At 43.0% G+C, this 27,949-nt stretch overlaps 1 protein-coding gene across 1 annotated transcript in view; it reads right to left on the bottom strand.

The window, feature by feature from the left end:
* The window catches only part of LOC124712077 (calcium uniporter protein, mitochondrial), a 631,632-nt gene that overhangs the window by 21,735 nt on the left and 581,948 nt on the right, over positions 1-27,949 (bottom strand). The window lies entirely within an intron of this gene.

The raw sequence follows: 27,949 nt of genomic DNA on the forward strand, positions 1-27,949 counted from the left end.
CAAGTTCACAACAAGCTTGTTTCAGCATATGTACCATCTAGATGGAATGACATCCATAAATAATTTTGGTACACAAGTTCTTTTACAGTGATCAGCCAGAACATTATAACCACCTACATCATAGCTGGTACATCCACCTGCGGCACGGATAACAGCGGCATTGTATCGTGGCACAGAAGCAATGAGGACTTAGTAGGTTACTGAAGGGAGTTGGCACCACATCTGTGCACACGAGACACCTAATTCCTGTAAATTTTGGTGGAGGGTTGGGGAAGGGGGGGGGGGGGGGGGGGTGATGAGCTCTGACACCATGTTCAATCACATCCCACACGTGTTCGATTGGGTTTTCAGACCTGGCGAATTGGAGGATCAGCGCATCAACTGGAACTCACCACTGTTTTTCTCAAACCACTCCATCACAATCCAGACCTTGTGAGAAGACACATTTTCTTGTTGAAAATGCCACTGCCATTGGGAAATGATCACCATGAAGGGGTGTACGTGGTCTGCAACTGGTGTACGGTACTCCTCGGCCATCCTTTTGCCTTGCACGATCTCCATGGGACCCTGGGTATTCGTATGAATGTTACCTGGAGCATAATGGAGCTACCGTCAGCTTATCTCCATCCCACAGTACAGGTGTTGAGGAGCTGTTCCCCTGGAAGACAACAGTGTTGAAGACAGTCATCACAGCTCTCCTTGAACACCCAACAATTTGTTCAGATTCTGAAATGCTCATGCCAAGACTCTGGCTCACCACAACCTTCCCTCAGTCAAACACAGATAGATCGAATGCCTTCTCCATTCTACACACAAACAAGACACTCACTGATGCTCTGTGCATCGTGCGTGTGTCCGACTAGTAGTCATCCCTCACCAGGTGATGCTGGTATTGCTTGGATGGGTTTATACCGATAGTAGGTTGGTGGTCATAATATTCTGGCTGATCAGGGTATGTACTGTGTTGTTAACATAGGTCATGTATTTACACTGCCTAGATGAAGTGACATTCATAAATCACGTTAGAACATAAATTCTTTTGTGCACTATGCTGGTATTTTCTGTGCCCTATCTAAGGCACTTTGCTCTGTGTATCACAGTATTCTTCTAGGTAAATTGAATTTTTATGCAATTAATGGCATAGTCAACCAATGGATAATGTCATATCCAACCAAAAGAATGCAGAAAGTTGTACTTAGTAATTCAGTCAACATAGTCTGGGGACGTAATCCCGACTTGAGAGAAATCACATATGGGGCTCACATATGCAGATTAATTTTACTTCTACTATTGTTCCTCACATACACAAATAATCTTCTGCCTAAGACACAACAAGCAGAATTACTTCTTTTTGCAGATGATGCTAGTACAGTAATCAGTCCAATGGTACATACAGGAACAGAAGAAACAGTAAACAATGTTCTTAAAAGTATCATTGACTGGTTTTCTGTGAATTTTAAAAAGACACAGAATATTCAGTTGTGCACTTCTAGGGGTACTACACCAATGATATGTATAATACTTGGTGAAGAAACAAATAAATATAATGGAAGCTTCAAAATTCTTAGGTGTTCATACTGATGAGAATTCAAATTGGAGAAAGCACATTTTGGAACTCCTACAAAACTTAGTTCAGCCTCATTAGGACTTAGAGTCATTACAAACCTTGGGAAGAGACAAATCAGTAAATTGGCATCTTTTCCACATTTTCATTCAATAATGTCGTGCGGCATAATGTCGTGGGTAAGTCATCTTTACGAAAGAAACTCTCTATTGCTCAAAAATATGTTGTAAGAATAATATGTGGTGTCCATCCACCTTCATCTTATAGACATCTGTTTAAGGAGTTGGGGATTCTGACTACTGCTTCACAGCACATTTATTCCCTCATGAAGTGTGTTGTAAATTGTCCACTACAGTTCAAAAGAGGCAGTGATGTACATAACTCCAGGGGAAAAGTGACATTCATTACTCCACATTAAAGTTGTCTTTAGCACACAATGGGTGCACAATACCCCAACTAAAATTTTTGATCATTTGCCCAGCGATATAGGATATCTGACAGACAGCAAAGTAAAATTTGAAAACAAACTGCGAAAGTTTCTCCTTGACAACTTCTTCCATTCTTTGGAGGGATTTCTATTATTGTAATGTGTAAAAGGTGGCGAGCAGTTATTACTAACTCACATCGGCATTGTAATACATAAAAACTTATAAATGTCATCTGGTAGTTTTTTCACAAATTAATTTGTAATGTGAATGTAAAATGGGTTGTACCACATCTTTGTGATTCATCGTACAAAATGGTCCATGGAACGTGAAAATAAGTAACTAATATAGATCACATACTGTATTTACTTTCTGCAGAAATTTCGTGTTATTTTTTGACTGTTGTAAAATGATAGGTCGTACACACAAGGCATCATTGGAATCATCTGTCATTTTGCAACTGTCAGGAAAATAACACGAAATTTCTGTAGAAAGTAAATACCTGACCTTTGTTAACAACGCAGGTACATAAAAGAACTTATGTTCCAAGATGATTTATGGACGTCACTCCATATAGAATCTAGAGGAAACTTGATACAGATGCACATATGCGGGAAAAAGCTTGTCGTGAAATCATGTAGTTAACAAGAATTTAACAATTTGCAGCTATTTTTGTCAAAAGTGCAAGGAAAATATTTTTCTGGGTATAATTTAGTTCTGCCGTTGAAACCACAAGAGAAAGCGTGGTTTTTTTTTTTCACCAGACGCGCTTCGTTTTATTGAGGTATAGCGAAAAAAAGGGAAAAAAGGACACGCATTTCCATGTAGTTTTAACGACGGAACGAAAATACCCTCAGAAATTGTGAAGCAACTACGGACAATATGGCCACACAAATGCAGAACATTTTTTCGTTTGTTTGCAGACGGAAACCTGTAGTCCCGGTAAACGACGAGATCATCTTAGCCCAGTACAAACAGCACTGAAAAGGGGGTTGAGTTGTAAAAGGTGGAGTGAGTTTGATTTTCAGATATGGTGCCTGTATTAACCCAAGTTTCAGATCTCTCCTTTGTACGTTATCCATCATCTCGAGAAAAACCGACAAGAAATGTCACTTTTTTCAGTTTTTTCTCAGTAACTCACTCCCAGTGTATTTTACGCTACAATATGTCATTATCAGTTTTAAAGAGCGATAAATTTCCTGCAAGTTTCATATACAGGGTGTTCGGAAATTCCCATGTACACAATATTTCGAATTGGAACCCATGCCAGGAAACGTACCGCTTCCGTGGTACAGTCGTTTGAAAACATTATTTTTTAGTAGGTACGTATGCAACAGGATTGTCAAGGGGGGTACATCCGATGCCAGTGCCAATGAATAAAGAACCAGCTCCATAGACATTGTTGTGCATGATTTCAAGCCAATGAAGAAAGTACTTAGGCAACTAATGCAGCTGCAAAAACGGCGGGACTTCGATGCTCCATTGCATTTTTCAATGTAGATTCGAATTATACGGCAATGCACCAGAAGTTGAATTCATCATGGAAGAAGACGAGTTCGCCGATCCACTGCGTACTGGTCGAAGTGGTGAACTGTACACGTCTGAGGCAAAACAACACAAATTGTTCAATTTTTAGCTTAAAATCTTGTATATATATCATTAAAATAAACTGTAATTTCTATTTTTAAATTGTAATTTGTTCAAATATACGTATATGTAAAAGAGTTGAAAATTGGTGTTTTTCAGAAGAGTTTATTCCCCAGAAATTACGTGAATCTTCTAAATTACATGCACATATTGCACACATAACGGCTAAGGATGACATTACTTTTAGGAAGACTATTTTTTGAGGATGTGTGGCGTAACAAGTGCTGTATCATTTGAGAGATACAGAGCCGAGAGAGTGTACCAGGGGGTTGCTCCAGTTCATGTCATCATAACGCGCCTATGCGTAGCATACAAATATTACATCATAATCTAAGAACGAAATTAAAAATTAAAGTACTTTTCCAAACTTTGTCAGTGTATACTTCAGTATATTAATGTTTAAACTGTTAAATCTCAGTATGACCAGATGAATATGTTTCCCTAAATAGACGGTAGAAAGCCAAAAATTATTCAGGATGTGCAAATGTATTTCACAATCAACTGTTACGGATCTCAACTTGATGGGTGCAATATTTTCGTCAAAATCAGTGCTTTTACGAAAAACTTAATGCGCTAAATATTAGACTGGAAAGATCTGAATAGGGTAAAGTAGCCTAAATCGCACCACTTTTCATAAAAACTGCTGTAAAAGCCTTAAAATGTTCTATTTTAGTTACATAAATAAACAGAAATGAATATTTGTGTTTTGGGTACAAAAAGCATTTACAAGAAATTTTTGCCATAATATAAAAATTTATTTTTGACAGTTTTGTAAAACTGCAATTGGTGCCATTTGGGCTAATGGTTTCCTAAATTGCTCCACGGGGTACCAAAATCGCTCTGGTTCCTACTATTATGCGGTTTTTGGTTGAAAATTTGTTTTTAAATTTAAGGGTATACTCCATATAATTAATTATTTATTTATTTCACTGAATATCTCACACAAATAGCCTTTAAAATATTCGTAATAATGCTTTGCTGTTATTGAAAAAAAGAAAATAAATTTATCATTGTTCAGATACAGTTTAACTTATGTACAAACTCACACTGAAAGGTCATTTCATGTTTTAGAACACCAGCACAGGTTTCATGAGCCCATTTTCTGCAAATTGAGCATTGCAGCATATCCTCCACCACACTTTCTTCACAAATCAATTTCAACCTGAATATTTTCGAGAGATGATTACGATGAACCAGTGTTATTTTCGTTGCGTCTCTGCTTCTTCCTTTTGAAGGTCCAAGCCCATTAGTTGATTTCAACACTTTTTTTGCAACATGAAGTGATTTTTTGTCCCTAATATCTTGCAATGTATTCGTATGCTTCAAGTCAACATTTCAGCTTTTTGAGCGCCTATCTTTCGTCTTTTTCGTTGTCTGGTAGGCCTAACCGGTTTTGACAAAGGACTCATTTCATGGACGATCACAGCAAGACTTCATGAGGGACTAGTTTGAAGTGGTTGCTATATCTTTGTATTTGCTCCGTTGGAGAGGCCTTCTTCAGCTTCTTGACGCCCATTCTCAGCTCTGTCATTGGGAAGCGTTAGGCACATTGGCGTCTCTTCAGGTTGATTTGTGTTGCTTTTCTGTGAATGGTTAATGGCTGGAACAAAGTCAGCATCGCGACAGACATTTCTGTCTACAGGCCAGATTCCAGGGGTTCTGAAACCATTCATTGCATTGATGAAGGTCGCTGCTCGGATGTACGCTTCGGAAAGCGGAGAACAAACCTCGAACTGAGCCACAGGAGGCTCATTAGCTCGCAGCCATTTCCACAGCGCTTCATGATAATAGGAACGGTGTGTAGTGTGCCCAGCAAGTTTTAAGAGTAAAACACCATGCGATCTTGCAAATTTAATAGCATCAAGATTCATGAAGTGTGTCGAGTGTCCAACCAACACAAGAAGAACTTGCTCTCTGCGATGGTTTCACTTAAGCAATAAAATGCGCCAGCCATTTAATGTGTCTGAAATTTCCACAAGAGCGCCTGGCGGAGCACCAGTTTTCAGGGAAGGATGCATCCTAAGCCTCTTACATATTATGGGGGGGGGGGGGGGGGGGGGGGGCATAACTACCACTAGCACTCGTACAGCAGACAATTGTAGGGTTAGTTCCTCTTTCGGCACTAGAAACACTACCCACTTGATGTTTCCCCTTCTGTGCCAATATCTTAGGAGATTTCTTTTGTACAGTTGAGAAACCCGATTCGTCGACATTGAAAATGGGCTGTCCATTTAGTTTATGCTCCTCTACATTTTTTTCCAGATTGTCAAAAGACTTGTTAACATTTTCTTTATTAAACCCTCCAGCCCTAGCAATAGATACATTTTCAGGCTGTCGTAAAGTTAGTGTCGGATGACGTTTCACAAAAGCGTATAACCATTTCTTACCAGCCATTTTTTTCCTCTTTACTGAATGGATTGTCAAGATGGGGATTAGCCTCAATTATTTGAAAAGCTAACTTCCTTACTTCAGTTATTCGTAAGACCGAACAGATTCTCTTCGAATTCTAAAATGACATTAACAAGTTCTTCTACAGCTGAAAGTGGTAATGCTGTTTGTTTTCCATTCACTGCCCCATTGTTGCCACGGTTGACTCCCCGTATAACTTCACCTTAAATATGTCTTAGAAAAGTTTTCTTTGGTATTTCTTTTTTTTTGTGCAACATTCGTTGTTTTAATTTCCGTTGTTTAAAATCTTCTCTAAAATCCTCCAATGCACGTGTCATACTTTCTGGAGACCACTTCGCAGCCATCGTAATGGAAATCTGCAATGAAGAAGGTGAAATACCTGAATAATACCTGTTATGAAACAACTTTCACGATCACCGCGAAATTATTTTTCTTAGTTTGGCAATATTAGACTCCATAAATGTATTCAAGTATTTAGCCTAAATGGCTTTCATTACTAAGGTTCTTAAATCGCACTGGTGCTATTTAGGCAACTCAGCAGTGGTGCGATTTCGGCAACCACGCCATTTTGTGAGTTTGTCATGCTGTAAGCTAAACAATTTATTGAATGACAATTATAACGATGTCAAAGAGTAGTTAAATATATCTTAATTATATGTAATAGATGTGAATGAAATTATGTTTTGTACCTTAGTTGCAGGCTCCTAACAAAAAGTACACAAATCTTACATTAAAATCGTCACTTTTCTTGTAAACCAAATACAACACAAACTACCGCAGCCACTGAAACCGAACTATTGTCGCATCATGGGAGTGTTCCCTAGTTCAAACTACTTTCGTTAGGTGGTGCGAAAGTATCACCGGTAAATCTAAAAACGTGGTGGTGTGATTTGAAAGCCGTTGGGATACAGGCTACTTTCCCCTACAGCACTTGATTACATCCGTTAAATAATGAAACTATAACAAGTTTCAAGACTTTGATGTAAATACCAATCAATACAAGGTCTCTTACGGATGTAGCTCAGAGGTCATGTTCAACTGTCGGTCCCGTTTTAAAAATTCTAGCCGGCTCGAACTTAATGCAGTCGAGCTAAAACGTTTTCTGTAATTAAAGCCAATCTAAATCCATTCATATAAAAATAACGAAGATTGTAAATTGATTCATAACCGACTTCCTAAATAATAAATGTCAGAGAAAGTGGCCAATTAGATGCTACTACCTCGGTATTCAGCAGATGACGGCAGATGTTCCCTTCGGCCGTCCGCTGTGCCCTTATATACAAAAACGGCCTGAGAACCCATTGACGACCAAGAAGACGAGCCAAACCGAGAAGACAACGAATACACTGCGACTCACCGAACCGCACAATAACCCTGGATTCGGTGCGGGGCGGCGGTGGGGTGAGTGGACTGCTGTAGCCTGTAGTGGGGTTATGAACCACTGAGGGCTACGGCGCGGACGAAGCCTCTCCATCGTTTGTAGGTCCCCGGTTCAATACACACAATATACACAACATACCTGAAAATCTAAATTACTCCACCATTTGCAATCAAAAATGCTATCTCTGTTGGCTTATCTCGCCGCTAGAGGAGCTAAACAAAATGGTGAACTCCATTGACAGAGTGGAGCACCATGCGGTATTTAGTTTTCTGCATTTGAAGGGGAACAACACTGCAATAACCCGTGCTGAGTCAGTGGAAGGGTAAAAGAAGGATGGACCACCGTATGACACGCTTTTATTGTTGTCAGACAACTCCGAATGACGAAGAGTTATGCGCCAGACCACTCCTACGTGAGTAAGTGGTAACCACCAAGGAAGTGGACGCCCTGGTGCTGGAAGACCTGTCGATCACAATCGAGGCGATAGCAGAAAAAGTGAAAATCACTCTCTGAGCAGATCTCAACATCCTTCACGACATTCTGAACACGAAAAATTTCACCGCCCGCTGAATTCTGTGACCGCTCAACCCCATTAAGAGAAGCCTGCCGAACCGAGACATCAGCCGAAGTGTTGCAGCTGTATCAGGCCTATCCAGATGGCTTCTCAAGCTGCCTAATCATTGTGGACGAGTGCTTGGCTTATCACTATGACCCCAAGACAAAAAAGTGAAAGCAAATGGATTCACAACCACGCCGAAAACAACGAGCACCCAGCCATCAGCGCAGTACGAAGAGTCACAGGTTCTTCGGCCTTGAAATTCAGATTCTGTCTCTAAACCAGCTCCCCCCCCCCCTCCCCCGTTTTCTGCTGACATGGTACCCAATGACTTCTTCCTGTTGCGTGGCGGCATTTCCAGAATGATTACTACAGCCAACATCTCTGCCGCGTCAGCCCCTGATGGTGAAAAATGTGTCAAATGGCTCTGAGCACTATGGGACTTAACTGCTGAGGTCATCAGTCCCCTAGAACTTAGAACTACTTAAACCTAACTAACCTAAGGACATCACAACATCCTTGCCCGAGACAGGATTCGAACCTGCGACCGTAGAGCAGTAGCGCGGTTCCGGACTGAGCGCCTAGAACCGCTCGGCCACCGCGGCTGGCTAAAAATGTGTCACATTGAAAGGTGAACACAGACACAAATAGCATCACCAAGTTTCACCGGCAATGGCGCAGCTTGATCATTAAGAGGTGATAATTAAAACATGGTGACTGCCCCTTGCATTCAACGTATCCAACACGACAATAAACAAATAAAATGAAAGCAAAAACGGTCCAAACAAAGATTGTTTTGTTTCCCAAGCCCTGTGTGTTTGCTTACACTACTGAAAATCGTTTGAAAACACATTGTACATAAATCCCAGTGTTCAGTACCAGTTTTTTTTTTTTTTAATGTTTCCGTGTCTCAATATGTAAAAGTGGAACCTTTACGGTACCGCTTTATTGTTCGTGTGCCTGTCCGACTGTTAAGAATCCTTTTTATCAGGAACGAGTACAGGTATCAAGTTCAAATGTATGTCACATATTAGGGTATATGGTCCCATGGCGGTGTAAAAATTTTAAGCTTCTACGTCAATTCAGTCAAAAGATATGACCGTTTATGTTACATATTTTGATACTCGCAAACTGACTCACCAAAACCCACAGAGTACCTCTCGTTGACCTATATTTATGAAATCTGGTAAGAAGCAAGGTTCCAGACTACGACTAAAGGGAAAAATCCGAAATTGTTAATTTGTAATTACATCGACGAAAAAAATTTTCTTTTGTCATTTGTTATCCGACATAAAATTGAAATTAAAACATTCTCTAAAGTCTTTGAATCCTTGGAACGGACGTCTTACCAGTATCAAAGTCTGTAGCAGGCAGAAGTGATAGAGATTCTCGCTTCCAGAAATGTATGAACTGTCTACATTCACAATTAAAACCGCTCAAAAGAGGAAAGGCCGCTGGACCTGATGGGATACCAATTCGATTTTACACAGAGTACGCGAAGGAACTTGACCACCTTCTTGCAGCGGTGTACCGTAGGTCTCTAGAAGAGGATTGGAAAAGGGCACAGGTCATCCCCGTTTTCAAGAAGGGACGTCGAACATATGTGCAGAACTATAGACCTATATCTCTAACGTCCATCAGCTGTAGAATTTTCGAACTCGTATTATGTTCGAGTATAATGACTTTTCTGGAAACGAGAAATCTACTCTGTAGGAATCAGCATGGGTTCCCAAAAAGACGATCGTGTGAAACCCAGCTCGCGCTATTCGTCCACGAGACTCAGAGGGCCATACACACGGGTTCCCAGGTAGATGCCGTGTTTCTTGACTTCCGCAAGGCGTTCGATACAGTTCCCCACAGTCGTTTAATGAACAAAGTAAGAGCATATGGACTATCAGAGCAATTGTGTGATTGGATGATGCGTTCCTAGATAACAGAACGCAGCATGTCATTCTCAATGGAGAGAAGTCTTCCGAAGTAAGAGTGATTTCAGGTGTGCCGCAGGGGAGTGTCGTAGGACCGTTGCTATTCACAATATACATAAATGACCTTGTCGATGACATCGGAAGTTCACTGAGGCTTTTTGCGGATGATGCTGTGGTATATCGAGAGGTTGTAACAATGGGAAATTTTACTGAAATGCAGAAGGATCTGCAGCGAATTGACGCATGGTGCAGGGAATGGCAATTGAATCTCAATGTAGACAAGTGTAATGTGCTGCAAATACATAGAAAGAAAGATCCCATATCATTTAGCTACAATATAGCAAGTCAGCAACTGGAAGCAGTTAATTCCATAAATTATTTGGGAGTACGCATTAGGAGTGATTTAAAATGGAATGATCATATAAAGTTGATCGTCGGTAAAGCAGATGGCAGACTGAGATTCACTGGAAGAATCCTAAGGAAATGCAATCCGAAAACAAAGTAAATAGGTTACAGTACGCTTGTTCGCCCACTGCTTGAATACTGCTCAGCAGTGTGGGATCCGTACCAGATAGGGCTGATAGAGAAGATCCAACCGAGAGCAGCGCGCTTCGTTACAGGATCATTTAGTAATCGCGAAAGCGTTACGGAGATGATAGATAAACTCCAGTGGAAGACTCTGCAGGAGAGACGCTCATTAGCTCGGAACTGCCTTTTGTTGAAGTTTCGAGAACATACCTTCACCATGAGGATAAAATCAGAGAGATTAGAGCCCACACAGAGGCATACCGACACTCCTTCTTTCCGCGAACAATACGAGACTGGAATAGAAGGGAGAACTGATAGAGGTACTCGAGGTACCCTCCGCCACACACCGTCAGGTGGCTTGCGGAGTATGGATGTAGATGTAGAATTAAGTTTTTACGGAATCCTGAGTGCGCGAGTCCTACTGGCACCTGTCTATTTTTTTTAAATTGGACTACTGTTTTCTTTTTTTTTTTTGTTTTTTTGTTTTTTTTGTTTTTGTACCAAGAGACATCTGAGACAAAAGCTGTTTTGTAGATCACAGAAGGCAACACGAAGTAACAGCACAATGGATATGGGAATTCTTATGCTGTTGTGGCAAGCCTCCCGGTAGCTTGTTCCACTACTATACGTTGAGAGAAGCCTATATTATATTATATTAGATTAGATTAGATTTACATCTACACGGACACACTGCAAATCACATTTAAGTGCCTGGCAGAAGGTTCATCGAACCACATTCAGAATTTTCTATTATTCGAATCTCGTATAGCGCGCGGAAAGAACGAGCACCTATTATCTTTCCGTACGAGTTCTGATTTCCCTTATTTCATCGTGGTGATGGTTTCTTCCTATGTAGATCGGCGTCAACAAAATATTTTCGCATTCGGAGGAGAAAGTTGGTGATTGGAATTTCGTGAGAAGATTCCGTCGCAACGAAATGATGTCCAGCCCAAATCCTGTATCATTTCAATGATACTGTCTCCCACATTTCGCGATAATACAAAATGTGCTGCCTTCTTTGAACTTTTTCTATGTACTCCGTCAGTCCTATCTGGTAATGATCCCACACCGCGCAGCAGTATTCTAAAAGAGGACGGACAAGTGTAGTGTAGGCAGTCTCCTTAGTACGAGTAGGTCTGTTGCAGTTTCTAAGTGTCCTGCCAATAAAACCCAGTCTTTGGTTAGCCTTCCCCACAACATTTTCTTTGTGTTCCTTCCAATTTAAGTTGTTCGTAATTGTAACTCCTAGGTAGTTAGTTGATTTTACGGGCTTAGATTTGATTAATTTATCGTGTAACCAGTTTAACGAATTCCTTTTGGCACTCATGTGAATGACCTCACACTTTTCGTTGTTTATGGTCAACTGCCATTTGTCGCACCATTCAGATATCTTTTCTAAATCGTTTTGCAGTTTGTTTCGATCTTCCGATTACTTCATTTGTCGATAAACGACAGCGTCATCTGCAAACAACCTAAGAAGGCTGCTCAGATTGTCTCCCAAATCGTTTATATAGATAAGGAAGCAAATGGCCTCTGACACTTCCCTGGGGAACGCCAGAGATCTCTTTTGTTTTAGTCGATGACTTCCCGTCAGTTAGTACGAACTGTGACCTCTCTCATAGGAAATCACAAAAGTACGCAATTTCACTACAATCCGCTTGTGTTGTACAGTGTCAAAAGCCTTCCGGATATTCAGAAATACGGAATCGATCTGAAATCCCTTGCCAAAAGCACTTAACACTTCATGCGAATAATGCATCCTGTGAGCCACTGTAAAACCAAGTGTAACGACATACTGTGTTTATTTGTGTACATAGCTTAATAATGCACGCTATAAGAAGCAATCTGATGTGCATACCACAAGGCAATAGTAGGGGGGCAAGGGGGGCATCACCCCAGACCAGGACGTCGCGTCAAAGTACCGTTAGCCCTTTGACGTCACAGACACCCCCCCCCCCCCAGACGGCGGCCATGACGTTACATAATGCCACAAGTACCGTTACACCTGTGATGTCACAGACACACTGATTGGGCTCCCACCACAAAGTAGGTCACCCCAAGGGCCAGCGTCACTCCAAAGTAGATCACCCCAGACCAGGACGTCGCCCCAAAATACCGTTATCCAATATGGCGGCCGTGAAGTCACAGACACACCCCCGACATGGTGGCGATGACGTCGCCCCAAAGTAGGTCACCCCAGACCAGGACGTCGCCCCAAAGTACCGTTACCCAAGATGGCGGCCGTGACGTCACAGACACACACCCCCGAGATGACGACGATGACTTCGCCCCAAAGCAGATCACCCCAGACCAGGACGTCGCCCCAAAATACCGTTATCCAAGATGTCGGCCGTGACGTCACAGACACACCCCCTAGATGGTGGCGATGACGTCGCCCCAAAGTAGGTCACCCCAGACCAGGACGTCACCCCAAAGTACTGTTATCCAAAATGGCGGCCGTGACGTCACAGACACACCCCCGAGATGGTGGCGATGACGTCGCCCCAAAGTAGATCACCCCAGCCCAGGACATCGCCCCAAAGTACCGTTACCCAAGATGGCGGCCGTGACGTCAAAGACACACACCCCCGAGATGATGGCGATTACTTCACCCCAAAGTAGGTCACCCCAGACCAGGACGTCGCCTCAAAATACCGTTATCCAAGATGGCGACCGTCACGTCACTGACACACCCCTGAGATGGTGGTGATGACGTCGCCCCAAAGTAGGTCACCCCAGACCAGGATGTCGCCCCAAAATACCGTTATCCAAGATGGCGGCCGTTACGTCACAGACACACCCCCGAGATGGTGGCGATGACGTTGCCCCAAAGTAGGTCACCCCAGACCAGGACGTCACCCCAAAGTACTGTTATCCAAAATGGCGGCTGTGACGTCACAGACACACCCCTGAGATGGTGGTGATGACGTCGCCCCAAAGTAGGTCACCCCAGACCAGGACGTCGCCTCAAAATACTGTTATCCAAGATGGCGGCCGTGAAGTCACAGACACACCCCTGAGATGGTGGTGATGACTTCGCCCCAAAGTAGGTCACCCCAGACCAGGATGTCGCCCCAAAATACCGTTATCCAAGATGGCGGCCGTTACGTCACAGACACACCCCCGAGATGGTGGCGATGACGTTGCCCCAAAGTAGGTCACCCCAGACCAGGACGTCACCCCAAAGTACTGTTATCCAAAATGGCGGCTGTGACGTCACAGACACACCCCCGAGATGGTGGCGATGACGTTGCCCCAAAGTAGGTCACCCCAGACCAGGACGTCGCCCCAAAATACCGTTATCCAAGATGGCGGCCGTTACGTCACAGACACGCCCCCGAGATGGTGGCGATGACGTCGCCCCAAAGTAGGTCACTCCAGACCAGGACGTCACCCCAAAGTACTGTTATCCAAAATGGCGACTGTGACGTCACAGACACACCCCCGAGATGGTGGCGATGACGTCGCCCCAAAGTAGGTCACCCCAGACCAGGATGACGCCTCAAAATACCGTTATCCAAGATGGCGGCCGTCACTTCACAGAGACACCCCTGAGACGGTGGCGATGACGTCGCTCCAAAGTAGGTCACCCCAGACCAGTACGTCACCCCAAAGTAGGCCACCCCAGATGACGTCGGTGACGTCACTGATGACGCACGTGCCACACCTCCTGATGGGAAGTTTGAATCTTGTCAGATTTTCGCGATTGCCACGCCCACCTGGACTTGGAACGAATTGGTTAAAGTCTCCACCATGATGACCAACCGACCGCCACGCCCCCCAACCAACCCATGTTGGCTGTATATATTATTATGATTTTTGGAAAATGTACAACATCAACAGCAAGGATCCCAACATAATTCCCATGGGGAAGTGTGCAGTTAGATCTACAACTATCGATTCAAGACGACACGCTGTGTCCTCGCTACTAAGAAAGCTCACGAGTTTTCTTTGATACCCAATACACCCCACTTTCGCTAATAAACGTTGGATTATTACCGAGTCAAATGTTTCCCGGCAGTCGACAATTACTGCACCCACCTGACTGCCTTGATTCTTGGTTTTCAGGATGTAATGTGACAGATGTGCAAGTTAGACTTCACATGACCGACGTTTTCCGAATCCATGCTGGCTGCTACGGGGGAGGACTTCTGTTCGAAATATCTCATTACATAATTATGAAAAGCTCTGCTTTGAACACGCACAAATTACTTTTTTTTTAACATACAAAAATGTTTCGCTGAAGTTGCACCATAGCCAGTACGTTCATTTATTCTCTTAGTATCACATATTGACGTTTTTGTGGCCGTCTGTCATTTCCAGTTCAGTTCCAATTTGTCATTTTTGTTGCTTCAATTTTTTCATGTCTATAAGTAAAATTCACTGTCTGGCATGCACTGTGTTGTCATGGTTTATTAGATTTACTCTGTTCCATTCTGTCACGCCAGTGCATTTAATCCATTTCACATGTATTCCTCGTGGCAGGCAAGCCAAGGTACTCCACTGAGAATGTTCTCCCAGTGTGTACGATTATGATATATCTCACGTACTAGATTGTACGAATGCATGCTTTCACGACGATATCGTTAATAAAACATTCATGGGTTTCAAGCCGCGTCAAGTGGTTTACTGCCCACGAGCTTTCGGCAGAGATCTCCTCTGCCATTATCAAGTGGATGTCCACTTGACAATGGCACAGGAGATCTCTGCCGAAAGCTCGTGGGGAGTAAACCACTCGACGCGGCTTGAAACCCGAGAATGTTTTATTTACGTACTAAATTTGTTCATTATATTCAGTGTCCAAGTATGGTACAACCTTATAAAGCTCTACATTGACCAGAGAACAACGAGTCGTCTCGTCGTGAAAAGACAAGTAAAACAACGTTGGGGACCGCTGCGATGCTTGTAGGCAGACAGTCCAAGCAGTAACGAGGTAGCATCACTGAACTCCACACTACAGGAACTATTTACGGTCTTAAAAACTTTGCGAATGTTGAAAGCTACGCCAGAATTCAAAAACTCGATGGGAAGATACGCAATAAGGACTGTGATGACGTTCACTGTTAAAGCAACAGAATAACAATAGAACGCAGTACTGTTCCCACTTTTGAGTGGTGAAATCTAGTAATCGCGTGGATGGTAATCTCTTAAACCATCGACAGTCGATGCCATTTTGAAGATCCACGCTGAACGTCGTAAATGAGTCAGTATATAACTCGAACGCTGAGAGTTTTTCTTTTTTTTTATCAGCTCTATTCTATAACAAAGGAGAGCCAACAAGGCCCGTTCCTTTTATTCCAACGAAGAATTATGAATTTTGTAACGGAAAAGGTAGGGAAGCTACGGAATGCAGGAGGCTGCTGAAGACATCGAGACAGCAGAGCAGTTCCAACGATAACATCGGACAGTGAGTACTGCCACCGTACCTTAAGAAGACCTCCGACAAGTGCCCAATTGGTTGCTTGTGTTTTCAAATCACTTAAAGAAGCATTATTTGACTAGAGATACGTTTTTTGCTGTCCTTACATGAGTACGTTGAGAAGTATGTTTGGTAGTGAGTTCAGTAATAATTTTAAATAATGTTTTGCCGTCAATATTGTGATATTTCTGAGGTGAAAATTGTTAATCAAGTTTGGAATAACCAACAATAAACACTGAATCATCGAAGATCGTCAAGAAATCCGAGGGGACGTCGCAAGCGGCGCTATTCCCACATACGCTTTGGGAGAGACTCTGGTGGTAGTGTTCGGAAATGGGTTGGGTTGTTTTGGGGAAGGAGACCAGACAGCGAGGTCATCGGTCTCATCGGATTAGGGAAGGACGGGGAAGGAAGTCGGCCGTGCCCTTTGAAAGGAACCATCCCGTTATTTGCCTGGAGCGATTTAGGGAAATCACGGAAAACCTAAATCAGGATGGCCGGACGCGGGATTGAACCGTCGTTCTCCCGAATGCGAGTCCAGTGTTTAACCACTGCGCCACCTCGCTCGGTGTTCGGAAATCGTAGGTGGAAACATCATCGGTGACAATGGAAGTTTGAGTCAGACCTTCTGATATAATTTAAGTAATCGACCGTCGATTACTGAAGCAAACTGGATTGCGACACCTTCCAACAGAGTCTTTGCCCCGAGCCTAAAACGATATTTTGTAAATTGTATTTTTGTTATACATAAGACGTGTTTTTAATAACAGCACGACATTGCTGATCGTTTGCTGATTCCTTAGATGCCGTACAATCTATCCGAAATCGTATTTCTAGATCCCTTTAAAAAATACATAATTCGAATGTTGAAACCAGATAAATTAATTACCTCATATTTTGCTACCATGACAACTAAAGATCACGATAGGATAATAGGTTTCACAAGAGACCTATTCCTTTGGATAATTACAAAACTGAATCACGTATTGACAAATGGATCAGTTACGCAATATCAAAATTCAATGAAAGGATGTTCTCAGAAGTCAAGTTCATTCAACAAATGTTGGAGGACTAAAGACAAAGCATTACACACACACCTGGGTTCCAACCGAATCAGGTTAAATAACATTAATAAAACAGTAGCCACATTATTAAATTATGCTTAACTTTGGAAACGCTGCCAACTCGCAAAATCTAAGATCTTTCGGAATCAGTATAACGATTCCTTTAAGATGAGACTTTACACATCATTTCAAAGTCACTCTGAAGATCGTTGGCAGAAAGAGTTGTAGAAGGAACAAACGAATCAAATATTGTTGCTGCCAGTTTGTATACATTCTGACTTAATATACAACTAGCTTGGCGCTTGCTACTTCGATCACGTAGACTATATGGTATGCATAGATTTCTTTGTTTTTTCTTAATCGAATTTTTGTATTGTTCACAAATAGCAAAATCTTTTAAACTTTTCGCGCTAATTACGGCCATAAAAACATGATCTTTCCGGAATGTACTTCTGATAAAGAAAGCAATTCTGGTAGCTAGTCTGAGGTCTTTGTTAATCCTGCCTTTTGAGTTCTTGTGATGATATTTCCACAAAAACTTTCATCTCCTTACACATACATCTTTAGAAATCAAATAAATACCAATTTTCATAGATTTATCTTTACGTATGTTTAATATAAGCCCTTAGGGGGTTGTATTTCCGAAAAAGACAATTTTTTTTTTGTCAACCGAGAAGCCAAATACAAATCTTCAGAGATTTAGCGTCTAAAATGCTTTCGTAATGAAATATTTCCGCCAAAGCTTTCATCCACTCTTTTATTCCCTAATGGTTTGTATTAAGAAAAAGCTCTGAAACACACATTTTTTTTAAAAAAAATTCTAACCGAGAAGATAAATGCCAATTTTATGTAGCTTTAAACACGCTTTAGTAGTACTTTAAGAATGATTTATTTTTAAAAACGGTTCATCCATGATTTCACCACCATAGGGATTAAAACTCCAAAACCGCTGAAACTTGTACTTCTTTATTTCCGACCGAGAAACCAAATACCTATTTTCGTAGTTCTAGCTTTAAAATTGCCTTAATGGTGACATATTTTCAAAAAACTTCCATCCCTAACGACACCTACACTCCCACCAGAATTCAAGTTTCTGTCCTTAGCGGTTTGGGCTGGGCGGTGATGAGTGAGTGAGTCACGACATTTCCTTTTATACATAAAGATGACGATCTACTGTTAGTTAAAAGTACTATACGTTTAAATAATGCTTGCTGTCAGGCAGTTCTAAGTGATTTGTTGATGAGGTACACCACTGAGACCTCCAGCCTTTTTTTTGTGTGTGTATGTAGGCCTGCTTAAGTTAAACATGGCCGATGGTTGTTACTGTCACCTCTGTGAACATGCAATTTGAATAAATATTTTGAGTTATTGTTTGGTATGTGGCACACAGCTCCGTTAGCACAACTGGAATCTGGTGCCAATCTTCTGGAATCCATGTTAGGATTTGTGGCGTAATTTACGGGGGCTCAGAATTTAACTGTCTTTAGACATCTAGTGATAGGTGACGCCACAACCTTGAGGTGTACTGATATAAGGTAATGGTTAAGGAGACAGCTCACAAAAGATAAGAACTGTGGGTTCGAGCCCCGATCCGGACAAAATGTTCTAAATTATATTTGGAACATATTCATTTCTTTTCATTTTAGCTGTATTTGAACTCTATCCTCCAAATAAATAAGCTCCGAGTGCCTTAATTAAACTTGCGATCTATAATATATCGTGTGATTATAATTAAACTTTCGCTACTTCAGAAAAATGAGTGAGCGTAGGAGAAATAAACTTCGTGGAAAAATTTTTAAGGACATGCGGAAGAGAAATAGCGAATAAACCTTTGAAAGAAACACATTTTAATTTCCTCTTGAGAGGGGTAACATTAGGTAATTGCGTTCCATGCTTACGTTCCAGGTTGCAACCGTTCCTCAATTTGACGATAATTGCATCCACGACAACCTGGAACCGCACAAGAGATAGCTCTACTGATGCCGGAGAAATCTCAGGTGGAATGTTGGCCACCTCCCTCGCTATTCTCATCTGCAACCTCCAACTTATGTTAGTGTCCCGTTGATAGACCCTGTCGTTCAGGTATCCCCACAAACAGAAACAAATGGTTCAAATGGCTCTGAGCACTATGGGACTCAACTGCTGTGGTCATAAGTCCCCTAGAACGTAGAACTACTTAAACCTAACTAACCTAAGGACATCACACACATCCATGCCCCAGGCAGGGTTCGAACCTGCGACCGTAGCGGTCGTGCGGTCCCAGACTGTAGCGCCTTTAACCGCTCGGCCACTCCGGCCGGTAAAACAGAAACAACATGGGTTCAAATCTGATGATCTTGGTGCCCACACAGTCTCTAACGATCGGCCAAAGATTCGGTTTTCTTCAAACGTGTTACGGAGTAACCGACTGACCTCACCAGCAATGTGAGGTGAAGCTCCATCGTACATCAAAACAATTGAGTCCAAAGGACTTCCCTCCCTTACAGCAAGTATCACATTTTGGCGAAGCACAATATACATAAATGACCTTGTGGATGACATCGGAAGTTCACTGAGGCTTTTTGCGGATGATGCTGTGGTATATCGAGAGGTTGTAACAATGGAAAATTGTACTGAAATGCAGGAGGATCTGCGGCGAATTGACGCATGGTGCAGGGAATGGCAATTGAATCTAAATGTAGACAAGTGAAATGTGCTGCAAATACATAGAAAGAAAGATCCGTTATCATTTAGCTACACTATAGCACGTCAGCAACTGGAAGCAGTTAATTCCATAAATTATCTGGGAGGTAGCAAAGGAAGTAGGTTACAGTACGCTTGTTCGCCCACTGCTTGAATACTGCTCAGCAGTGTGGGATCCGTGCCAGATAGGGTTGATGGAGGAGATAGAGAAGATCCAACGGAGAGCAGCGCGCTTCGTTACAGGATCATTTAGTAATCGTGAAAGCGTTACGGAGAAGATAGATAAACTCCAGTGCAAGACTCTGCAGGAGAGACGCTCAGTAGCTCGGTACGGGCTTTTGTTGAAGTTTCGAGAACATACCTTCACCGAGGAGTCAAGCAGTAGATTGCTCCCTCCTACGTATATCTCGCGAAGAGACCATGAGGATAAAATCGGAGAGATTAGAGCCCACACAGAGGTATACCGACAATCTTTCTTTCCACGAACAATACGAGACTGGAATAGAAGGAAGAACCGATAGAGGTACTCAAGGTACCCTCCGCCACACACCGTCAGATGGCTTGCGGAGTACGGATGTAGATGTAGATGAAGCAGATCACAGTAATGTACGTCGTCCACGCTGCAGATCCTTGGTCCTTGGGTTCAGATTTCGTCAAAGAAACTTGAACGATCCATGAACTGTGCCGTGAAGCCACACCATGCAGAAATGCGTTCACTATGCAGGGAAACCTCGTGGACATTCATTGGTGGTGAAGATTCCCAAATACGAAAATTGTTGATGTTCACTTCTCCAGTGAGCGTGAAGTGTACTTCATCACTCCGCAAAATGTACCAGGGTCACATGTCAACTTCAAACATTGCTAGAAACATAACAGGAAGTCTACTCTGATGTCTGCATCAAGTGGCAAAACTTGGCTGGTAATGTGAAGTTTGTACAGATACCATACCACAACTGTTCACAGCGCTTTTCGGACTTTGGACTGTGGAACGTTTAGCTGTTGTGACACAGTTCGTGTACCGCTTCAAGATTGCACATTGCGTCCAGCATTCTCAGCCAGGCGAACTTAACTTCCCCAACAATTTGTGGCGCAATTGCCTGTCGGCCTCTCCCAGCAGTAGTGGAAGAGATTTGTTTCACAGTATCGAAGATGAAAAATTGCTCGTAGCTCTTAAGGTATGCATTTTCGACCCTATGTTTACTGAGACTTTTTTGCTTCTAGTATCGTGTACTTTCAACTGTATGCGTTTACGCCATTAATTATGATACAACCTGTATATGATGCATTACGACAGAGAAAGCAGCCAGTCACCACTGGAGGTCTCCTATTTTAGTTGTTTTATTTTCGCATTCACGTTTAGCGTTTAGTCAAAAACCTCCCCACATGCGTATTCTGAAGTAGTGTTTCGGTTCTTCACTAGACATAGCCACAGGTTATCTCAAAGTCTTAACTCCATTTGATGATGGAGGATTAAACCTTGAAATGCGTTGTGGATATCATAAACAGTGATTGGTAACAGTAAACTTGTTGTTTCATTCGATGTCAGTACCCAAGCCTGACTTTCTTCGTCGTCATTCCACCTGACAAGGGAACCTCCACATCGCACCCCCCTCAGATTTAGTTATAAGTTGGCACAGCCTTAAAAAACTGAACACAGATCAATTGAGAAAACAGGAAGAAGTTGTGTGGAACTATGCAAAAAATAAGCAAAATATACGAACTGAGTAGTCCTATGTGCAAGATTGGCAACTTCAAGGATAGTTTAAGCTCAGTACCGAGCGAGGTGGCGCAGTGGTTAGCACACTGGACTCGCATTCGGGAGGACGACGGTTCAATCCCGCGTCCGGCCATCCTGATTTAGGTTTTCCGTGATTTCCCTAGATCACTTCAGGCAAATGCCGAGATGGTTCCTTCGAAAGGGCACGGCCGATTTCCTTCCCCATCAATCCCTAATCCGAGCTTGTGCTCCGTCTCTAATCAGCTCGTTGTCGACGGGACGTTAAACGCTAATCTCCTCCTCCTCCTCCTCCTCCTTTAAGCTCAGTAGTGTTGTGGTACCGTGGTTAGCGTGAGCAGCTGCGCAACGAGAGGTCCTTCGTTCAAGTCTTCCCTCGAATGAAAAGTACTTTCTTTATTTTCAGACAATTATTATCTGTCCGTCCGTGTCAATTATTAAAGTTCAGGCACTCACACATAATCAACTTCGCTCTCCAAAATTCCAGAACATGTTCAGATTTGCTTGGACATATGCAGGATTTGACGGTGTACACACGGAAAAAATTGAAAACGTTAAAAACATATGTTTTGACAGAGCACAGGGAAAACTGTGCGACTGTGAAACTGTTGCAATCATTTGTTGCAGTTTATATGAAAAACTCTTATGTTTTCATCACTTTTTTGGGAGTGATTACAACATCCACAAGAAAACCTAAATCGGGCAAGGTAGAAGAATCTTTTTACCCATTCGCCAAGTGTACAAGTTAGGTGGGTCGACAACATATTCCTGTCGTGTGACGCACATGCCGTCACCAGTGTCGTATAGAATATATCAGACGTGTTTTCCTGTGGAGCAATCGGTTGACCTATGTCCTTGCGATCAAATGTTTTCGGTTCCCATTGGCAAATGTTTTCGGTTCCCATTGGAGAGGCACGTCCTTTCGTCTACTAATTGCACAGTTTTGCGGTGCGGTCGCAAAACACAGACACTAAACTTATTACAGTGAACAGAGACGTCAATGAACGAACGGACAGATCATAACTTTGCGAAAATAAAGAAAGTAAACTTTTCACTCGAGGGAAGACTTGAACCAAGGACCTCTCGTTTCTCAGCTGCTCACGCTAACCACAGGACCACGGTGCTCCTAAGCTCACATTATCCTTGATGTTGCCTATCTTGCGCGTGGACAACTCAGTTTGCATATTTCCTTATTTTTTCATAGTTCCACACAACTTCTTCCTGTTTTCTCGATTGATCGATGTTCAGTTTTTCAAGGCCTATCCACTGTGCCAACTTAAAACTAAATCTGTGGGGGGGGGGGGGGGGGGGGTGCGATGGGGAGGTGTAGTGTAGTGTAGTGTAGTGTAGTGCAGTGTAGTGTAGTGTAGTGTAGTATAGTCGGCAGTGTATTAAACTGAAGCTTTCTCAGAAACGTATGCTTTTCACATTTAAAAGAATTTCGAGTGGCTGTAAGGGGGAAAAGTCACAAAATGCTGTTTTGGCTTTAAAGAAATGAGAATTTGCTACCAAGAACCGAGGGATGTGTTTATTCAGTAATCAAATGATGTACAACAGAGCAGTAACTAGTTACTCCCAATGGTGACTTGCAGCAAGACTTGCAAACATTTGCCTCCAACAAGGTTCTGAGGAGACCATGTATACTGTCGCTACACGCCACCGTCTGCACTACATCTGTGCCCAATATCTACTTCGTTCTCTGGGGGAAAAAAATGTGTGATGTGCTATTTTTTGCATAGCTTAATAATATTCTGAGTAAGATTTATGAACTGATCAATAGGGTCCTCCACTGGAGACAGTAACTCTACAATGAGTTGACAAAAGTCATGGGATAGCACTATGTACATCCACAAATGGCGGTAGTATTGCGTACCCAAGGTATAATGGGGCAGTGTTTTAGCGGAGGCGTCATTTGTATTCAGGTGATTCATGTGAAAGTGTGTCCGAATGATTATGGCTGCACGAAGGGAATTAACAGACTTTGGATGCGGAATCGTGGTTAGAGCTAGACGCATAGGATATCCATTCTGTTTCGGAAATCGTTAGGGTATTCAGTACTCTGAGATCCACAGTGACAACAGGGTGCGAAAATATCACATTTCAGGCGTTACCTCTCACCACGAACAACGCAGTGGCTGACGGCTTTCACTTAACAACCAGGAGCAGCAGCGTTTGCATAAACATGTCAGTACTGACAGACAAGCAACACTGCACGAAAGCCGCAGAAATCAATGTGGAACGAACGTATTCGACAGGACGGTGCGGCGAAATCTGACGTTAACGGGGAATGGCAGCAAACGACCGACGCGAGAGCCTTTGCTGACAGCAATATATTGAAATTACAGGGTGATTCAAAACGAATACCACAACTTTAGGAATTTAAAAATCTGCAACGACAAAAGGCAGAGCTAAGCACTATCTGTCGGCGAATTAAGGGAGCTATAAAGTTTCATTTAGCTGTACATTTGTTCGCTTGAGGCGCTGTTGACTAGGCGTCAGCGTCAGTTGATGCTAAGATGGCGACCGCTCAACAGAAAGCTTTTTGTGTTATTGAGTACGGCAGAAGTGAATCGACGACAGTTGTTCAGCGTGCATTTCGAACGAAGTATGGTGTTAAACCTCCTGATAGGTGGTGTATTAAACGTTGGTATAAACAGTTTACAGATAATGGGTGTTTGTGCAAAGGGAAAAGTTCCGGAAGGCCGAGAACGAGTGATGGAAATGTAGCACGCATCCAGCAAGCATTTGTTCGCAGCCCAGGAAAATCGACTCGCAGAGCTAGCAGAGAGCTGCAAATTCCACAATCAACTGTATGGAGAGTCCTACGAAAAAGGTTAGTTATGAAACCTTATCGTCTGAAATTGGTTCAAGCACTGTCTACAGCTGATAAGATTAAAAGAATCGATTTCTGTGATTTTATCCTTGCTCAAATGGAAACAGATGAATCTTTCGTTTCAAAGATTGTGTTTAGTGATGAAGCAACTTTCCACACTAACGGGAAAGTCAACCGTCACACTGTCTGTATATGGGGCACTGAGAATCCGCGGGAAACAACTCAGTATGAACGTGACTCGCCTAAGGTGAACATTTTCTGTGCCATTTCAGCCAATAAAGTTTTTGGTCCCTTTTTCTTCGAAGGTGCTACTGTAACTGGACTACAGTATCTGGAGATGTTAGAGAATTGGCTGTTGCCTCAGCTCGAACAAGAAGCACAACAATTCATATTTCAGCAGGATGGAGCGCCACCACATTGGCACTTATCTGTCCATAACTACCTGAACGTCAACTACCCGAGGCGATGGATCGGCCGCCAGGCAGCCCGTGACAGAGCACTTCATCACTGGCCTCCAAGAAGCCCTGATCTTACCCCCTGCGATTTTTTCTTATGGGGGTATGTTAAGGATATGGTGTTTCGGCCACCTCTCCCAGCCACCATTGATGATTTGAAACGAGAAATAACAGCAGCTATCCAAACTGTTACGCCTGATATGCTACAGAGAGTGTGGAACGAGTTGGAGTATCGGGTTGATATTGCTCGAGTGTCTGGAGGGGCCATATTGAACATCTCTGAACTTGTTTTTGAGTGAAAAAAAACCTTTTTAAATACTCTTTGTAATGATGTATAACAGAAGGTTATATTATGTTTCTTTCATTAAATACACATTTTTAAAGTTGTGGTATTCTTTTTGAATCACCCTGTACAATGAAGTGAACACCCTTGCCTGCTTACAGGCGTTGACATACGTCAACGGGGACAGATGAAAATGTGTGCCCCGACCGGGACTCGAACCCGGGATCTCCTGCTTACATGGTCACCGATGGTATCTGTTCTTTCGGACATGTCCGAAAGAACAGATGCCATCTTAGTATATATATATATATATATATATATATATATATATATATATATATATATAAGGCTCACCGGCCGCTTGACCATCTTCTTCTTCTGTGCGAATGCACAAACAGTGCCCGAACTCTTACGGAAATCGGCAACGCGCCGCGAGTAATGACTATAATGGGCGGTGGCACTACGAACGTAGTGCGTGACAATACTTTGAGAATGTGGGTTTCGCGGGAGGCGTGCCAGAGATAAATCCCTGCAGTCGCGCTATCGTCTGTGTCCTCGGTGGCTCAGATACATAGAGCGTCTGCCATGTAAGCAGGAGATCCTGGGTTCGAGCGCCGGGCGGGGCACACATGTTCATCTGTCCCCGTTGACGTATGTCAACGCCTGTAAGCAGCTAAGGGTGTTCATTTCATTGTAATTTCATTCTAACGAGCTGCATGGTCACCGATGGTATCTGTTCTTTCGGCCATGCCCGAAAGAACAGATACCATCTTAGTATATATAGCAATATATTGGTTGGATCCTAGACGGCTGGAGAACTGTGGCCTGGTATGAGCTGATGGTAGGATTCGAGTGTGGCGCAGACCCCACGAATCCGTCAACAAGGCACTGTAAAGCTGGTGGTGGCTACATTATGGTACGGGCTGCGTTTACATTAAATGGGCCGAGTCCTCTGGTCCAGCTGAACCGATCATTGACTGGAAATGCTATGTTAGGCTACTTGGAGACCATCTGTAGCCGTTCATGTAATTCATATTCTCAAACAACAATGGAATTTTTATGGATGGCAATGCCCCATGTCACCGGGCCACAGCTGTTCGTTACTGGTCTGAAGTACCGGGTGATCAAAAAGTCAGTATAAATTTGAAAACTGATTAAATCACGGAATAATGTAGATAGAGAGGTACAAATTGACACACATGCTTGGAATGACATGGGGTTTTATTAGAACCAAAAAAATACAAACGTTCAAAAAATGTCCGACAGATGGCGCTTCATCTGATCAGAATAGCAATAATTAGCATAACAAAGTAAGACAAAGCAAAGATGATGTTCTTTACAGGAAATGCTCAATATGTCCACCATCGTTCATCAACAATAGCTGTAGTCGAGGAATAATGTTGTTAACAGCACTGTAAAGCATGTCAGGAGTTATGGTGAGGCATTGGCGTCGGATGTTGTCTTTCAGCATCCCTAGAGATGTCGGTCGATCACGATACACTTGCGACTTCAGGTAACCCCAAAGCCAATAATCGCACGGACGGAGGTATGGGGACCTGGGAGGCCAAGCATGAAAGTGGCGGCTGAGCACACGATCATCACCAAACGACGCGCGCAAGAGATTTTCACGCGTCTAGCAATATGGGGTGGAGCGCCATCCTGCATAAACATCGTACGTTCCAGCAGGTGTTTATCAGCTAGGCTGGGGATGATGCGATTCTGTAACATATCGGCGTACCTCTCACCCGTCACGGTAGCAGTTACAAAACCAGAATCACGTATTTCCTCGAAGAAAAAAGGCCCGAAACGGTAGATGTGGTAAATCCAACCCATACCGTGAGTTTCTCGTCGTGCAATGGAGTTTCCACGACAGTTCTAGGATTTTCGGTAGCCCAAATTCTGCAGTCGTTGGCGTTGACAGACCCTCGGAGCGTGAAATGAGCTTCGTCGGTCCAATTGTCATCTTCCACCATCTTTTGAAACGCCCACACCGCAAATGCCCTCCGCTTCCCTAAATCGCCAGGTAGCAGTTCATGATGCCGATGGATTTTGTACGGATAGCATCGGAGGGTACGCCTAAGTGCCAACCAAACAGTAGTGTATGGAATGCCGGTGCGACGTGCGACTGCACGAGCGCTGACTTCCCCGTGCATAGACGAACCCGCTACAGTCTCCATTTCTTCCTGAACTGTCTCAGCAGCATTACGCCTTGTGCTCGGTCGGCCACTACGGGGTGTATCGTCTAAACAACCCGTGGCTTCGAAATCATTTTCGCCACAGCTGCATTTGTCAACGGACCTCTACCCGTTCGAATCCTCTTCCTATGGCCCGTTCGAATCCTCTTCCTATGGCGATAGGATCGTAACGCTGAACTAGCACATTCCCTATTCTGATAATAACGCTTCACTAAAAGCGCCTTTTCAGGTAACGTCAGCATGCTGCGACTGCTGGCGCATCTGATTCTCTCTCTCATTACAGCTCCTTTTATACACGATTGTCATGTGCAGTCACTGACGTTTTGTTGTCCAGGGCCATCTTTCGGACATTTTGTGAACCTAGTTTTTTTGTTCTAATAAAACCCCATGTCATTCCAAGCATGTGTGTCAATCTTTACCTCTCTATCTACATTATTCCGTGGTTTATTAAGTTTTTATATTTATACCGACTTTTTGATCACCCGGTACATTCTAGACAATTACAATTTGGTCACGCCGATCGCGCGACATGGATCCCATCGAACATCGAGAGGTCAGTCCGAGCAAAAAAAATCCTGTACCGCAACTATGCATGGCTATAGCGGCAGCATGGCTCAATATTTCTACAGAGAACTTCCAACAACTTGTTTTGTCCGTGCCCCGTCGAGTTGCTGCACTACGCCAAATGAGGTCCGACACGATATTAGGAGGTATCCCAGGACTTTTGTCATCTCAGATATTCGTGAAACGAAATTAATATCCAATTAATCAACTGGTGTGCTGTGTTACTGGCACAATTCTGACTTTTCATTACCTCTATTTCGCCAGTATTTAGACCGCGCAGCCGG

This window comes from Schistocerca piceifrons, chromosome 8 (assembly GCF_021461385.2).
Source record: "Schistocerca piceifrons isolate TAMUIC-IGC-003096 chromosome 8, iqSchPice1.1, whole genome shotgun sequence".
Lineage (NCBI taxonomy): Eukaryota > Metazoa > Arthropoda > Insecta > Orthoptera > Acrididae > Schistocerca > Schistocerca piceifrons.